The following is a 17972-nucleotide window of genomic DNA, read 5'->3' as shown; positions in this document are numbered from 1 at the left end:
TATGTTAGTTATTTATGAATTGTTTATGATTCGGGATCTGAATACAAGCTACTAGGATTATCTTTTTTCTTCTTTCTGCTGTTAAGATCAGTCATACAGGCTTACAACATCCACTGATGTTTAACTCTGTACACATCACATTTAAAAGTTATGCATCTCGATAAAATCCAGACAAAGATTGATTTCAAACTTTAAAATTTATTTCTTAAATATTTAAGACCATTATCTGTATAGGCTACATGATGTGGACTTATCTGCTTTAAATGATAAGATTTCCTTCATTCATCTTTTCTGAATAGATACAATCCATAACGATATCCTCTTCATCTCCTCTTATCTGAAAAGTGGGTCACGGGCTATGCTGGAGCCTATCCCAGCTGACTACAGGCACAAAAGAGGGTACACCCTGGACAAGCTGCCATCTTTTATTTTATACCATAGTGGGGAAATTCTTTATGAACTCACACACATAAGCCTGAACACATAAAGAGGCTATTTACATACAACTGAGCAGAATGGTGACGGCAGCCATGTTGGTGGCATTTGGCATCAGTTTTGAGGTTTGGCGCCTCTGCAGTGCCCAGAAGGTGAACTGGCACCTCTTCAGCTTCCAGGCCGTACTCCATTCTATGGTCTTCAGCCAGCCACCCACCCATTCCCAAGCCAAGTCACCTACAGACTCAGCTACTGTCACCACAAAAACACCAGAACCGATGCAGATCTTGTCCCGTTCTAGGTCTGAAGGACTGAATAAGCCTTCAGCTACATAAAGTTCTCTTAATAACATCAGATAAAAATAAAAAAGCATCATGATTGTTGTTGGCTTGCTTTTGAGTATCTAAAGTTACATTGTGATCATGTGTCCTATTAAATTATATTTTTCTCGATTCCAAATGGGCCAAATCGGAAATCTTTACACTGTACACACACACACACACACACACACACACACACACACACACACACACACACACACACACACACACACACACACACACACACACACACACACACACACACACAGACACGCACACACACACACACACACACACACACACAGTAGACATGCAACAAATGGAGAGAGCGGAATGAAAGGAAGCCTCATGGCAGCATCCTAGGATTAGTTTGTGGAGTTTCTGTCTTGCTTAAGGGCACCTCAACAGCGCTCAAGAGAAGAGCTGACACCTCTCAAACTGCCACTTCACATTCCATACTGGAGTATTTTCAGTTATTCTTTATTTTTCTATTTATTTCTTGAATTGAGTGAAGGGATACTCAAAACAGTTAATTTTTTTCACTGGACTTGTAGGAAAAGCCGTTTCGCTTTCATCCAAGTGGCCTCGTTGGTTCTGGACGGCTGCTGGGGAGTTCCAGATATTTAACCTAGTGGGAGCGGGTCGAGGTAGTTAAGTCATAGTTCAGAGTCTTTGGAAACCAGTCTTACAGGTGGTAATGGTTGAGACCTTTATAGAGAAGAAGAGATCATTCAATTGTCACTCCAGTTTTGACCTACGCTTGGTGCCACTGAGGCAATATTCATTCATATGAAGTTGAAACGCCCTCATGCATCTAGATTCAGGAAACAGAGCTGTTTTGGTGTGAGAACCACACTTTCACCAACATTACGTCATTGAATGATGACTTCTCTTTGTCTCAGCATAGACACATTCTGTGGGCCGACCTCACAGCAGCCAAGAAACTGTGGGCATTGAGGTCGCAGTCGCCACATCCCTTGTCTTACAACAGTTGGCCAACTCTCTTCTTGTAATTGTAATGACGTAGTGGTCTGTGGGTTGATGCATGGGGCTGGCTGTAAGCCTCTCCAGATGTGGGATGCAGCTTACATCTTAGTGAGGGAGAAAGTTCAGCTTGGTTGACTTTAATCCTGTGTTTTAGTTTTTTGGGGGGGATATATCCCTAGTGTGAGGTTGATTGATCAGAGATAACTGGCATATAAAATTATTCATTAAAATATATTTATATATAAATTTGCCTTATAAACTTTTGTCCAACTTACCTCTTCAGATGTGAAATCAACTTGGCAGGTGAAATTTTCAACACAATTTCCAGGAGAGTTTAACTAAATGTCTTCCATATGCGCATTGTCCCATAAAACCAAGGTAATGAGAAGCAGGCAGAACCAAGAGATTGATGAATTTCAAACATGTTCTCTGTCATGAACTGCCTTTCAGGATTGTTCAGAAGTAAACCTGAATATGAAAGGGAAACTTACAAGCTTTCTTCTCACAAATCATTTGACCTCTTGAACAATGATAGAATGTGTTGCCGTGAGCAGCTCTTGTCTCTTGTTGACCTCTTCATCAGATAGACTTGTCTGCAGCCAAATGTCAGAGTCCTGTGGACCTGGGCCAAGATGATACACAGTAGTGCTCTCTCAGCAGAAACCACCGTACACGGTAAAGCTGCAAAACAGATGTCCGGCAATGCTGCTGCACAATGGTGGTCCCTTCCACACCCCACTGTCTGTGAACATGGTTTATTTACTTTTCCCTGTTTCATGTTTTCACATGTTACTTTCTCTGGCTGCTCTCATTTAATTTTTGTATCATAATCCCAGAGGATCTGATTTTTGAGTCTTTTTCCTTTTCTCCTTTCCGTTATATTTTCTCAAGCAGCTTACACTTAGTCTGTCACTCTGTTCGTCATTCATCACTCCATTTGAAGAAATCCACCAGGGATGTTTCTAGCTTTAAGCTTTCTAACATTTACTTTCCTGGGTCTACACTTGGTGAACCAGTGTTTATTTTAACACAAGAAAAACAGATTTTCGTGTTCATAATTAGTCATTCTTATTACATTAAGACAAGACTGGGAATCTAAAGTCATGCGAGAAGATCTTTGAGGCTGTGTAGGGGTGCTTTGGAACTAAATATAGCACAAAAGATAGCACACATACTGTAAATGACAATGCTGACATGCTAGTGTTTAGCATTTATTAGCCTTCTTAATTTACTGTGTTTTGTTACAGTTGGCTACGAAAACTTCCAAATTTAGCAGTAAACACAAATTCAGTCAATGCTTATGGGAATATTCTAATCATTTTGGGAAAGAATTTAGACTTCGTACTGCCTCTGATTAAGAAAAGTGATCACTAAAGTCTCCGGGAGGAGAATATTGCCGTGATATATATATATATATATATATATATATATATATATATATATATATATATACAGTATATATATATATATATATATCACGGCAATGCATCTGGCAGGTGCTGTGACCAACCTTGTACCAGGTCACACGTGTACCAAGTTTATTTATTAGGATAACCCCCCTGAGATGCATCACCACATTTTTGGGGAGGTTCCAATATGTTGCACAATCATTACATAAGGACATACTGTACATGCAATTAACATTGAATCCAGAAAACCACAAAATGCAAAAAGTAAAAAAAATGGAAGTATTTGTTGAAAGGCAATTTCTTCATGGACACTGAGTTTAAAACTGTTGGATTCCATAGTTACCGTCATGGAGAAGAAGACTAATGTGTATTTTGAACATTGTCAGGGGATCAAACCAGATGGAAAGATACTTAACATTGTCATTTTCAAACAGAGGGGTACCATTTATTACAGGTCATTAAGAAGGCACCAGATTGAGATTTGATTTGTAACTACTAGTGCCAAATAAGAAAGTACAATATTTGATTTATAGAGCATCAAATAACAATCAAGTTTTTATTGGAAAAACCAGTTTTGGAAAATGTTGAAATTGGATTGGAGAAATATATTAATCTGATATAAAAATGCATGCTTGGATGTATGACTGCATAGATGCATATATTGTAGTGTGTATTATCTGTGTAAAGTTGGGTAAAAGTATTATTTAAAATATGTAGCGAATTACTTTGCAAGGATAGCGAACAGAAGTGGTCTCAAAGTTGATCCCTGGGGCACACCACTGTTGAATTGACAGATCTGATTTGTTATTATGCAGGATGACACACTGTTTACTCCTTGGCTCCTTGTTAAGATATTTAATGTAGACAAACATGAACTGGAGGCACACATTTCAAAAATGGGAGAAGCAAACTAAATAGATTTAAGCATACATGTTAAAAGTCAGCATGTTAGAAAGATAAATATACATGTACTTTATTGATCCCAAACTAGGAAATTCACACATTGTACCTCAACAAAGTCTTTTTGTCATTTAATACTGTCCTCAGATCCCTGCTATCCTGCCTTCAGATTCAGAAAGTTAGAGACAACATGATTTTTTTCACTGATGCCTGATGTGTGTGTTTGACCTCTGCGGTTCCAGTTTAGCTAAAATCACATTACCATGTTTTTTTTTCTATTACAGGCCAAAAAAATGAGGTCAGTATTTTACATTAAGACTATAACGTCCATAACACCAGATTGAATTCCATGGTCTGGATATGGCTCATGAAATGATCGTGGGGATTTTACAACGTTTTCTCACTCTGAGACATAATTTTTTATTGTCAACTATGACTAACAAAATTTGTTCCAAGCTCCAAATCATTGAGTAACTTATAATACACATTTAAGTTGTGCAATTATATCTTCATTGTTTTAATATTTGTTCTGCTTCTCATTTTCCTTTTTTGATTTAAGTCAAGAAAACAATGATGCTTTTTTTCTTTTTGAACAACCTGCTTGTTTCCTTCCCTCACCATCCTCCTTCTCTCACTCCTTCCCAGTTTCTCTCCATCATTGGCTTGTAATTATTCCTTTCTTTGTTTGGGTTGATAAAAGGTCCACAAGAAAAGAGGAATTTGATTTCATGTGTTTATTTTTAGTGCTGCCAAGCTGCTACTAAAGACTTCAGGATGTTAGGTTTATGTTGGTATACTTTCCATTGTGCTTGTTTACAAGATACTGGGATGATTGTTCAGAGTTAGAAGCTTTTCTGTATTGCATTTGGGAATGCATGTGAGGTTTTGGCATAGTTTTGTAAGAGAAGTATCCTGCTGTGGTTTGAATGTTGATCTAAATGCGACAGTTGTTTGAGTTATTGGTGACTTACTATTGATAATATTTATTTTGAAATAGAAACCCCTGCCTCTCAGATGTGGTTTGTTGGTCATTGTGAGCTGGTCAGTGTGTCAGATCTGATTGCGAGTATCATTAGCTGGATGATGATGAGGTTTTGGGGATGGAACGGAAGACCAGTCTTTGTGACAGTGGTTTGTAAACATAAATTGCATGTTTTTCATGTTTACAAATATTTCCCTTCAAATCAGTTGATTAGAGCAAAAATAGAGCTGCAGACGAATGGATGAATATGTGTTGCATTCAGTAAACCAAATATGTTTATGCACATTAATACATGAATATATTATTTATTTACAAACGCTGTTTACTACACTATAAATATTCTACAAAAACATCAAATAAAGGAAGAGATAAAAACTGTCTTTGGGCAGGAAGAGGTAACGTCTGACCACATGGGCATGTTCTTGTGTGTGTGTGTGTGTGTGTGTGTGTGTGTGTGTGTGTGTGTGTGTGTGTGTGTGTGTGTGTGTGTGTGTGTGTGTGTGTGTGTGTGTGTGTGTGTGTGTGTGTGCGTAGGCGAAAGTGTCATAATCAGACTGATTAAAACATTGTTATTGGGACTCATATATTGGGCTGCTCTATATTCTCTGAGTCTATTACCACCACAGAATGTTAAAAGCCACTCTAGATGTACAAAGATGGTGAAACCCCACACTTCCATGGATTTTCTCTAAAATTTATCCTGCTCGCTTCATCTTTTATTCCTGAGAGTGTGTTTCTTTCTCATGTGCAGTGGACGGGTGCTGTGTTATTTCATGATTAGTGTCAAGGTAAACTCATACCACCAGATTTATTACCAATGCAAGTGAAATGAATGTCAAATTTCTGGCAACTTTTGAGTATAATTGTAGGTTGATTCATCCCAAAAAAATGGAAAATTAGAGGCTGTCCTCATACTGACAGATTCTCTCCATCTTACTCTCCATCTTGTTTATTACTACCAACCGTGGTTTGCACAGTCATGCAGGACCTTGAGATTCTGACAATTTTCATGAACTGCAGTGCTTTTGCTCCAGAAGCTGAATCTGTGTTGATTCCCCAAAAAGAATTGGGATTATGTATTGTATTTAAAACAAACTGGGATGATTCAGCTTTGAAGTGCATGTTTTTGAAGCTGTTATAAAACACCGACATCATCTCTTCCAATCAGATCCGCTAAACTGAGTCCTTCACAGCGAGCGGTCTGTTCATACACTGCATCTCACTCGTCTCTGGGGTATGAAGAAGTGGGTGATCTCACTTTATAGCTCAGTCTGTGGTGTCCAGCACCTCTGGGACTTTGACCTGCTCAAACTCAAACAACCTGGTCTTACTCCTGAAACAATGTGCAGTCACATGAAAGTGGAGAAGTGGAACTGGAAAATCTTTTTTACATTAATGATTTCTGTCTGTTTTTCCATGTTTCTGTCCAACAAAAACATTTGGCCAAGATGTTCTGAGCTGTATGAGGCTGCATACAAAACAAATGCCAACTAAGATACAAGGAAAGGTTCTCAGCGATTAGTTGAATGGTGAAAAATGTTTGTGTGTGTGTGTGTGTGTGTGTGTGTGTGTGTGTGTGTGTGTGTGTGTGTGTGTGTGTGTGTGTGTGTGTGTGTGTGTGTGTGTGTGTGTGTGTGTGTGTGTGTGTTCAACACATTCTATACGTGTGAGTCTGCAAATGAGGTGCTATCTACATGCCATTGTGTATAATTTCTTGATACTGTGCAGTGAAGACACGATGAGATTAAATGTATTATTCCCTCCTGCTTGTTTGTGAAAATGAACAGCATATCTAACTAAACATGGTGGGTTATTGAACCTGTTCATTTTTCTGTCCTCAGGCGCTACTGAGGAGACAATTTCAATTTGTTGCAGTTGATGTATATATAGATTGTCAAATTAAGCAAATGGACATCCACAATATGAAGCACTTTTTATATGTATTTGTTTAGAACTACTGAACTATGAACTGCAAAAGATAAACTTAATAGATAACAAGTTAAAAAAAAAAAACCTCATCTGTTTTTAACTTTCGTTATCTATCTTTCTTCTGTGAACCATTTAGCATAAAGTTTCAGTTATCCAGTGATTTATGCTAATTGCAACCACATGTGTGACGATGAACACATGACCGTAGCATTGCCCCTTCCAGGAAAAAATCAGTGAGCAAACTATAGGTATCGGTATCCCTCAAAATGAAAGCATCAAAAAAACTTGTGCAAACTCCTATTCTTGAAGGACAAGATGCTTTTCTGGCCTTACAGACAAAGAATAGTCCAGTCAAGACTCCAAAAATTTACTGGAGATGAATAGAAAAGAGTTAAAATATGAAATATCTGGTGAGATCTCTCCATATACACATCAGCACACATGTTGAAAGACGACAAGGACTTAATGGCCACATTAACCTCATCAGGGCACTGACAGATGGAAGCACAATAGACTCCCACTGACAGACAGGAAGGTAGTGGCCATGCTCCTCTCTCTACCTACGGCTCAGCTCTTTGGCATGAGGTGAAACAGTTGACCTAGAGCTGAAAAGAGATTGGAATGACGACACTGTCATCACAAACCAAATAAAGTCCTTTATAACATGCAGAATCTTATCATTTTGTTGTTAATTACTGGAGTCTACATTTTCTTGACCAGGTATTGTAGGCCATGTCAACGTAGAAGGCAGTGAAGTAAACTTGTCGGAGAACAGTGCTCATCAGAAAATCCTCTCCTTTCGGCTGCTACCAATTAGGGGTTGCCACAGCAGATTTTTCCATCCTGACGCAAGCCTCCTCGTTTATCCTTACTCAGGACTGGTACTAATGCTACCCGGGCTTATGAACCCCCAGTGGCTGGCAGTCACAAAAAAAACAAATCACTGGTAATTTTGTATAATTTGGGTTTGTTGGTTTGTCCACCTTCCCATCATTTCAGTGAACTCATTGTTCTATAGCGTGACCCTGACGTTGACATTCATTTTTTCTTTTTTTAAAAACTTTCTTTATCAGGTTTTCTTCAGGAATTGCACTATTATATAAATCATTCACCGTATAAAACATAAACTATATTGTGCGATCCTGTAAAAAGAAAAATAGAAAAGAAACAAGAAAAAACACAAAACAAAAAAAAACAACAAAGAAAAAAACAGAATAAAGAACAACAACAAAAACCCTCAACTCACCTCCAAACAAACAAACAAACAACCTCATCCACTCATGTTACAACATATACAAATAAATACAAAAAATATAATAAGATAGGTACAATAGAACAAAATAAGGTACACTCTTTGCAATGCCCAATACAAGCTAGAAGTAAATAGGTATAGATAGATTAAAATATATATACAAATGAACAAATAAAATATACTAGGACAAAAGAAAAATTGCTTTTTTCTATTAACTGAAACAAGGGCTTCCATATTTGTAAAAAATTATTCGGTGACCCCCGTAGTGACATTCTAATTTTCTCAAGTTTGAGACAGTAAAGAGTGTCCCTGAGCCAGTGAATATGGAAAGGTGGCTGGGGTGACTTCCACTTTAGTAAAATAAGTCTCCTTGCCAGAATAGTCATTAAGGCTAAAGAGTCGTTTTGAGAGGGAGATAAAACTGATGGTCTTGAGACAACACCAAACAGAGCACACATGGGGTTTGGGTCAATTTTTTTGCAAATCACGTGTGAAGCAGTAGCAAACACCTCATTCCAGTAATTATGCAGTCGAGGACATGACCAGAAAATATGCATAAGGTCAGCAGGTGACTGATGACACCTGTCACAAGTTGGAGAGATAGAGCTGTACATTTTAGATAGACGGACCTTGGTATAATAAACACGATGAACAAGTTTACATTGTATAAGAGAATGTTTTGCACAAATAGAAGATTTATGTAACCGTACTAAGATTTGTGACCAAAGCTCATCAGATATAGGCTCCATTATATCTCCCTCCCAAAGGGTCCTTATTGAACTTAAAGATTTTGTACTCATTAGTTTTACTCGATTATAGAGAACTGAAATGGAACCTTCCAGCTTAGAAATAGGCAAGAGCAAAGCATCTAGGTCAGAGTCCTCAGGTAAACTAGGAAAGGTAGGGAAGTTATTTTGAACAAAGCTACGTACTTGTAAATATCTAAAGTTATTGGGGAGGAAGAGTATATTTCACTGTAAGTTGTTGGTAAGTGGCAAGAATATTATCAATACAAGTCTTTAAAAGTCTGAATACCAAGTTTTGACCAGGCAAAACAATTTGATGTGAAGCAACTGATTGATGAATTTGGTGTGCAAGAAGCTTGGTTGCCTTATCGCCTTGTTCAAAGATTTTTACTCTAGAATGCAACATGAGTTCAGTTGTGCCACGGGTCATAAGTAGATCAAATTCAGCTTGCAATGAAAGACGTTCTTTATATAGATTTGGGGAGGCAGTGGTTGTGTACATGCTATCTAATTGTGAAATTTGTTGTCTAAGATTAGTCACTTTCTCCTGCCTCAATTTATTTATTTATTCAGCTCATTTTTCTTCTTTCCAGACATGTTATTACAACATATTTCACTGTCATCAGTGTTGAAACATTATAACAACATCCGAAAAGAAAAAAAAGTCTTAACAGGTAGAAGCCATTGGCTTATAAGATTCCCGTCCCCTAAATTATCAACAAAACATCTCTCTCATTAGAATATGCAGTCAACAAACTCAGACATTAAAAGTCTTCAACCAGCTCATACATTGAATTCTGACAGATGTTCATATCCACTTCCTTATCCACTTCCAGATATTCGCCTTTTACCCTGGAGTATAACCATGTTTACATTCTTCCTAGGAGCACAAGGTTTGTTAACATCATGGATAGTCAAAACAAGAAGTTGACCTTGCCAGTGTTCTCCACAAGAATATAATGATTATATTAACCTCTTTCAGCAGACAGTGTTTATACAAGAATTAACTAGTTTGTTGCAGACACTTTAACAGTTTCACATGGTATTATATTGTCAAAAGATATCAACATGCTCTTTAAAGTCTCAAGGTTAATTTTATCCCATGTTATCACAAATACATGTTGTTGTTGTTGTTGTTTTTTTTGTTCATTAGTCCATGTTTCTGACATCAATGATGTTGATTTTTTTCGACTGTTCAATGAAATACTTGACGTGTCCAAAATTGTAGAGCTCCCAGTATTGAAGTGACTCTGTTGTACTGATCTTTGGTGTAGTAACAATTCTTGTCCGTCTTTATTGCTCATATTTCATCAACTCCTCTGCACTCCTGAAATACCCTTTGTTTTGATGGTGATCCTGCAGTTTTTCATCCAGGTGTTGTCGATCAGCCCATTCTTCTTCAGTTGTCGAGCTTTTTTAGCGATATCAGCATTCTTTTTAGTGAGATTCTCATTAATGTAGACATTTTTCCTTTCAGTTTGAAGCCTTGTTTCAGAAGAGCTATCTTGTTTTACGATTGTTGAATTTTATCAGCACTGCAGGTGGTCTCCTACCTCCAGATGGTAATGGGTAACATGTCTCGAACTGGTCCGGATCTATAATTATCTCCAGATCCCTCGGTTGAGAACTCACTTGTTGCTCCAGAGATTCGATGTCAGCGCTAGCCATAGCATTTCTGTAATTCCTCTGCTTGATTTAGATTCCAGTGATGATCACATCATTTATACGAATGCTTTGCTCCAAATCATCCGTTCTTTGTTGTCCCTGTTCCAAGACAACAATTTTCCGGTCTTTTTCATCCATGTCTTTCTGCATTTTCTTCATTTTGTCCTTCATTTCTTCCAAGGCGTCTCGAACCGGTTTTAGCTTTTCTTCCAACTTTTTATCAAAGTCACTCCCTAACTTATCGAAGTTGCTCTTTAACTCACTTTTCACTTTTGGCTGACCATGAAAGTGGTGCTGGTTTCATTGAAGAACGATCCAGTTGAGAGTCCAGCCAGCAATTGAAATCACCACCTAATATCAAATAATGCGATGACACATCTGGGAGGAGAGTGAAAAAATGTCTAAAAAAAGCTTCATCATCACAGTTGGGTGCATAAATGTTTGCCAGTATAACACAAATATTTTTAATTACACCAGTAACAATAATATATCTCCCTTTGGGATCAGAAATAATCCGATTACAAACAAACGGAACAGATTTATGTAAAAGAATAACTGTCCCTCTGGCCTCACCAGAGAAAGAGGAGTGGTATATTTGGCCTACCCAGCCCTTCTTCAGTTTTTGATGTTTTGAGTTCTTGAGGTGAGTCTCCTGCAAAAAAAAGACCTGGGCTCCTATCTGATGTTTATCTGTCCCATTAAAGTTGAGTTGAGTTCATAAGAGAAAATATAATTCAATAAACTGATGAGAATCTGGGCACATTGGTGGCAAAATGAAAGAGGAAGAGTGATACTCTTTAGTAAACACAGGAAAAGCACATAGCTTAACCTAAAAGGGTCTCTTGCTGAAGCAAAATCAAACAAAGAAAAGAGACCTGACTCCTCCATAGGGAATGTGACAAGTACAAATCTAATTATAGCATAATATTACCGAAATCAAAAACCATGAAATAATAATAATTAATAACTATCAAAAAGGAAAAAATAAAGCTAGAGAAAAAAAAAGTGCAGCACATGGGCATATCTATCTTTCTCAATACAAGTGTGGTGTATTCGCAAATACACATAATGGTTTAGCCTGCTCACCCCTCCTGAAGTAGATGGTATCGCCCAGGAGCGGGAACCTGACAGAGAGAGCTAGCACCGATGTACATGTATGTCAACAGGTGGTTCAATAAAGCCTACAGTGACAGTAACCTCATCGTAGCAGAGCCTGTGCTTCCTACAACAAACACAACACAACAACAAGTGCTAGTAGTATCACACCACTTCCATTTTAGTGTTTGTCTTGGGCTGGTATCTTCTTGAGTTAACCTTCAAGCAGAGTTCAGAGCCACAGTCTTTTTAATGTTTTTTCCAACAAAGTTCATAGCAGCTGAAGGATCTTGAAATCTATGGACCTGCCCTCCAGGGAGAGTGATCCGCAGTGTAGCTGGATGGAAAAGCCCACATTTGACACCTGAACAGGAATGTAGTTCGTTCTTAACTTTAACAAAGGCAGCTTGTTTTGTTGCCACTGAAGGGGTATGAGGAAAAACCGACATTTGTTTGCCTTTGTAGTGGAGAGGGGCAGCTGCTCTGTTTTACGCAGGATTTCATTGCGTTGTTGGAACGTATTGACCTGAATGATCAGAGCTCGGGGGGATTCCCCTTCTCCGGGTCTGGAGCGTGGCCTCCGGTGAACGTGGTTCAGCACGGTTTTGTCGTCTAGGGAAAGCGAGTCCTGCAGTAAGTTAGCCATAGAGTCAGTCGGTCGGGTTTCCTCAATCATCTCCGGAACCCCGCGACCAGACGCACATTATTCATCCTAGACCGTCCGTCTAGGTCCTCACACTTCTTAGACAGCGAGTCAGCCAAAGTAGTTAGTTTAGCCACCGCTGCCTCCAGGTTAGTTAGCTTGTCACAACAATCTCTAGCAGAGCGTTCCAGGTCCACTACAGTCTTGTCGTGTAATGTTACTTTAGCTTCAAGCGGGCCAAGAGGAGCTGAGAGCTCCCTCTTAACTGTCACTGATATTACCTGTTCAAATCTACTCACAAATATCTGAGTGCATATCCTCCATCATCGTCTCCATTTGGGTTAGCAGTCGCTCATTAGCATCAGGCTCGGGATCCAGCCCGGGTTCAGGTGAGAGGCGAGCCCTGCTCCGACACGCTCTGGTTGTTTCGGGTTTTCCTCGATTTGCCATGATTTCTAGATATCACCACTAAGTCAGATACGGACGCCGTTCGACTGTTGTTAATAATTTGTGGTTCAAAAAATAAAAGAGGAAATGGTGCGAAAAACACGTTAAGTAGTCACATTCCTTCGGAGCACCTGCAGACACGTCTCACATGCTTACAGCCACACCCCTCGTCACCCCTGACGTTGACATTCTTGATTTTATGTGAAACTACTGGATGGATTCAGTTTGATAAATGTAAAAATCTCCCCACAATGAATACATGCATTACTAATAACAGCAACCTTGATCTCAGTTGCCCCACACATACTTTGTATTCAGGACAAAAGTTAGAATGCTAAAATAACACACAATGTCGATAAAGTAAGATTGAATCTTTTTGCTAGTGTACCCATCTGGTAATGCCAACAGGGCAATTTGAGAGACATGTCACTATTCTCTTGAGCATTCTGATAGCGAGCATTTAGCTCAAAATGTCATAGTGACCAGCATAGTATAGCAATTAGCATGAGAGATGTAAATATCTGAAGTAGTGTTTCAGAGAAATCATGCAGCCAATATTTTAGGTGTGAAATGCAAACCTTCCCCAGGGTGTAAACATCTTGTTTACCTCACTCATTTTCTATGAATTTGTATGTACAGGTACGATTTGTCAAAAAAAAAACAGAGGGGAGTGGGGTTTATTTTAAAACATAAAAAATGTAATCAACAGTCCTACCATTAACCTAAAAAAATATTAATGGAAGGCCCCTATGAGCCTACATTCTGAACAGTTGAACATTCATATTTAATACAAACTTAAAAAAATAAATTATTTAATTTTCTGTCCAGCGTTCCTGTTGGCGCATCATCTGCAGCGTTTCGTCCATCTTTTATCCACATCTTTGCAAAGTCCTGAGCAGCAAATACACTTTGAAAGTTAATGCTATGTAGACTATAGTCTACCTGTCAGAAAACTCTGTTACAATGTGCCTGTTATTTTATGTTTTTTTAAAGTTATTGATGGGTTTGTCTGGTGTAGGAGACAAATGATGTATTTCTCCTTACGATATTTGCCACTCAGATGTAAGTAGGTACCAATGTTGGCTGGGTAAAGTTTCTGCCTGGAAGTATTAACAATTTTTGGATTGCTTATCACTGAATGTTTTGCTAATTGATGTTAACTATTGGTCGAGTTAACTTCTTCTTTTCTTTTCGGCGTTTCCCTTCAGGGGTCACAGCGAATCAGTTGCCTCCATTTGGCCCTGCCTTCTGCATCCTCTTCTCTCACACCAACTACCTTCATGTCCTCTTTCACTACATCCATAAACCTCCTCTTTGGTCTTCCTCTAGGCCTCCTGCCTGGCAGTTCAAAACTCAGCATCCTTCTACCAATATATTCACTATCTCTCCTCTGTCCAGTCATCTGGAAGCACCTCGTGACCACCCAGAGCCTGTCTTAACTCCTTCCTAAAAGTCCTGCAACACTCTTCCTTTTTCAGCTTCCACCATTTCGTCCTCTGCTCTGCTTTTGCCCTCTTCATCTTCCTCCCCACCAGAGTCATCCTACACACCACCATCCTATGCTGTTTGGCTACACTCTCACCTACCACTACTTTGCAGTCACTGATGTCCTTCAGATAACACTGTCTGCACAAGATGTAGTCTACCTGTGTGCTCCTACCTCCACTCTTATAGGTCACCATATGTTCCTGCCTCTTCTGGAAGAAAGTACTCGCTATAGCCATTTCCATCCTTTTTGAAAAGTCAACTACCATCTGTCCTTCTGCATTCCTCTCCTGGATACCAAACATACCCATCACCTCCTCATCACCTCTGTTTCCTGCACCAACATGTTCACTGAAGTCTGCACCAATGACCACCCTCTCACTTCTAGGTATGCTCTGCATCACTTCATCAAAGTCCAACCTGAATTTGTCCTTCTCCAGCTCACATCCTACCTGTGGAGCATACCCACTAACAACATTGAACATCACATCTTTGATTTGCTTCAGACTCATCACTCTATCTCTCTTTTTACCTCCAGGAAATTCCTAACAAACTCCCTCCTTCAAGATAACTCCTACTCCATTTCTCTTCCTTTCTACACCATGATAGAACAACCTAAACCCTGCTCCTACAATTCTAGCCTTGCTACCTTTCCACCTGGTCTCTTGGACACACAGTATGTCATGGTTTGCTGTAGGACCCAAATGCGCAGACGTCAGGTAAAAGGAAAAAAGATTTATTTGACAATGAATGTGATGAGATGATGGACCAGATGATCAGGCTGAACAAGTGAATTGGCAGGAGATGAGAAGTCAAGACAAGCAGGCGGCTGGAATGGTAATAGGCAAACAGGTAGCAGACTACAACTGGAACATGGAGAGAACAGAGTTATCAAAAAAGTCAAGGTGCGAGTTTAAGAGAGCCAAGGTGCAGATACTGACAAGCAGTACAAACGAACTGGCGATGAATGGTGGGAAGCTGGTCCTCATGAACGTCTGGAGATTGGTGATTAGCAACAGGTGTGCTGCTCTGCTACCAGGAGCAGTCACACCCAGGTAGGTGGAAACTAGGAGGATCTCAGAAGAGGGAGAGAGAGAGAGAGAGAGGAGAGAGAGAGGAGAGAGAGAGAGAGAGAGAGAGAGAGAGAGAGAGAGAGAGAGAGAGAGAGAGAGAGGAGAGAGAGAAGCAACTGCAAATCCTTAAACAGTATGTCTACCTTCCTCCTCTGCATCATGTCAACCAACTCTCTATCTTTTCCTGTCATAGTTCCAACATTCAATGCCCCTACTCAGTCCTATATTCTTGGCGCTCCTCCTCTCTCTCTTCCTACGAACACACTTTCCTCCTTCTTCAACCAATTTCCACCTGTAGGTCAACAGCACCGATGGTGGTCATTGTTAACCCAGGCCTCAACCAATCCGTTATGGACGTCATAGACTCGATTCGCATATTGATTTGGCAAAAGTCGGATGCCCTTCCTGAGATTGGTTGAGTGAACTGAGAAACTTAAATAGAAATAAAACAAAGTAATCAAGCATAAGTGACATGTCTAACTTATGATCGCAAGGAAGCTCATCAGCGCATCATTAAGGAAAGTGTGGTGGAATACCTCAGTGAGTTAAAGCTTGGCTTAGTCTCTACACCCCTGAGGATAAAATTATATTCAGCAGAGGTTCTTTTGCATCCAGCATTCACATATGTTGTTTATATAAAACCATTTGACTTTGTTTTCAAGGCTCTTAAAATATTAAACTAGCCAACACCGCACCAATAAGTCAGCACAAAATCAATGCTGAATCAGTTGTAGTAGTGGTTGAATTTAGTCTTATTGCTTTCTCGAATATCTGCTTCACATTCCATACAAGAATGTATAACAACAGTGGATGTGGGTAAAGTACAAAGCATTTTCATCATTATGCCTCTGCTCTCATATTGTGAGAGAAATTATAAACCAGGAAAGAGATAGGTGTGTGTGTGTGTGTGTGTGTGTGTGTGTGTGTGTGTGTGTGTGTGTGTGTGTGTGTGTGTGTGTGTGTGTGTGTGTGTGTGTGTGTGTGTGTGTGTGTGTGTGTGTGTCAGCTCTTAAAATGTGGGGATTGTGTCTTCATTCTTGGCCACATTTTACTTTGTTTTTTCCATAATTCCACACATCTAAACACAGTCTACAGCTTTCAGCACTTACTGCCTTGTGATCCATGCAATTTCTCTCCCATTATTTTGAATCATTCCCTTGTTTCTGGTTTGACCGCATAATTCTAACTCTGTCCTCTGTCTCCTGAATGAGGTTGACCACCAGACTCCTACTCTTGCTTTGCTCTCCAGTCTCCCCAGTGCAATGCTCCAATGGCCAAACCACAAGCCTCGATTACCCAGCATTCTAGAGAGGATGAGAAGGGCCTTGTGTAGAAGACTGTGACAGAAAGTCACAAAACTGGTAAAACACTTGTAGAATTTCTTCATAGAGAGAGGTTTTTTGCACATCAAACAAGGACATCAAGTGACTGGTTCTGTTTATTCTACATGTCTCAAAAAAAGTATACATGATGGACCACACACATGACTATAGTAAAATACATATACTTAAGAATATCAGATTGATTTTCAGGAAGTCATCGGTAAGGTGTGTAGCGTTTGGATGTGTGTGCACACACAGATGGGAGAAAACCCAGAAAATAAATTAACCACAACCAGAAGCTTCCATCTCTGCCTCTGACTCTAATTTGATGTTTACTCTAATTTTATATCACCTATTTTAAGTGTATTAATGTAAAGACTAAGTTTGTTTTTTAGTTTCATTTAAAGAATTTAATTGTGAAAAATAAAGTTTGACATTGTCATTAAGTCTTTGTAAAAGCATTGTTACTTATCATATCTTGGGAGATATAATTAAATGTGCGCACACGCTTACAATATGTTCTTGCACTTGTACAAATGGACTCAGACAGACTGATAATGCATAGACCAGGAATTTAATGTGTGCTTCAAATACAAATCTGTTCCAAGCATGGCTTTCACACTGATCAGTAGTCAACAACCCACGATGCATTTCAACTATATACACAGTAGGTACTGCAGTCAGCATTTCTTAAAAGGCAACATATATAAGTACAAACACACATTTGCACAACAAATCAGTATATCCTATAAAAGCAGGTCCATCATACAAATCATCTCTATCATGTATTAAATGCATGTGCTGCAAAATATGATCATTTTCATTTCAGAAAGTGGGCTGATTGACCTTAACATCCTGCAGTCACTTACTATGAAGGGTAATTTTGCTTTTTTAACCAGTGTCTCAAACATCTCTTTTGCTATTTCCCACCATGTTAGCTGGTGAGGTAATAGGATACAATCCGGTTAGGTATTTCACCATTTGCTTCATTGGACTGGAATGTAAAAATCCTTTGTCTTTCATTTCCACAGGAACAAATATTCAGACTTGTTTAATTTGGTTTGTTCATGCTCCACTCACAGAGCTTACATAGAAGAAAATATTCACTTAGTAGCTCACAAGCCACATCAGGTCCAGGAGCAAGTGGCCCAGCACACACAAATATGATATACGACGGAATATGTCAACCACATTAATCCTGTATATGTCAATGTACGCTTCTCTCTCTTTCTCTCTCTAACACACATACACGCACGCACGCACGCACACAAACACACACACA

Source organism: Antennarius striatus, chromosome 5, assembly GCF_040054535.1.
Source record: "Antennarius striatus isolate MH-2024 chromosome 5, ASM4005453v1, whole genome shotgun sequence".
Taxonomy (NCBI): domain Eukaryota; kingdom Metazoa; phylum Chordata; class Actinopteri; order Lophiiformes; family Antennariidae; genus Antennarius; species Antennarius striatus.
This window is presented reverse-complemented; position numbering follows the sequence as displayed.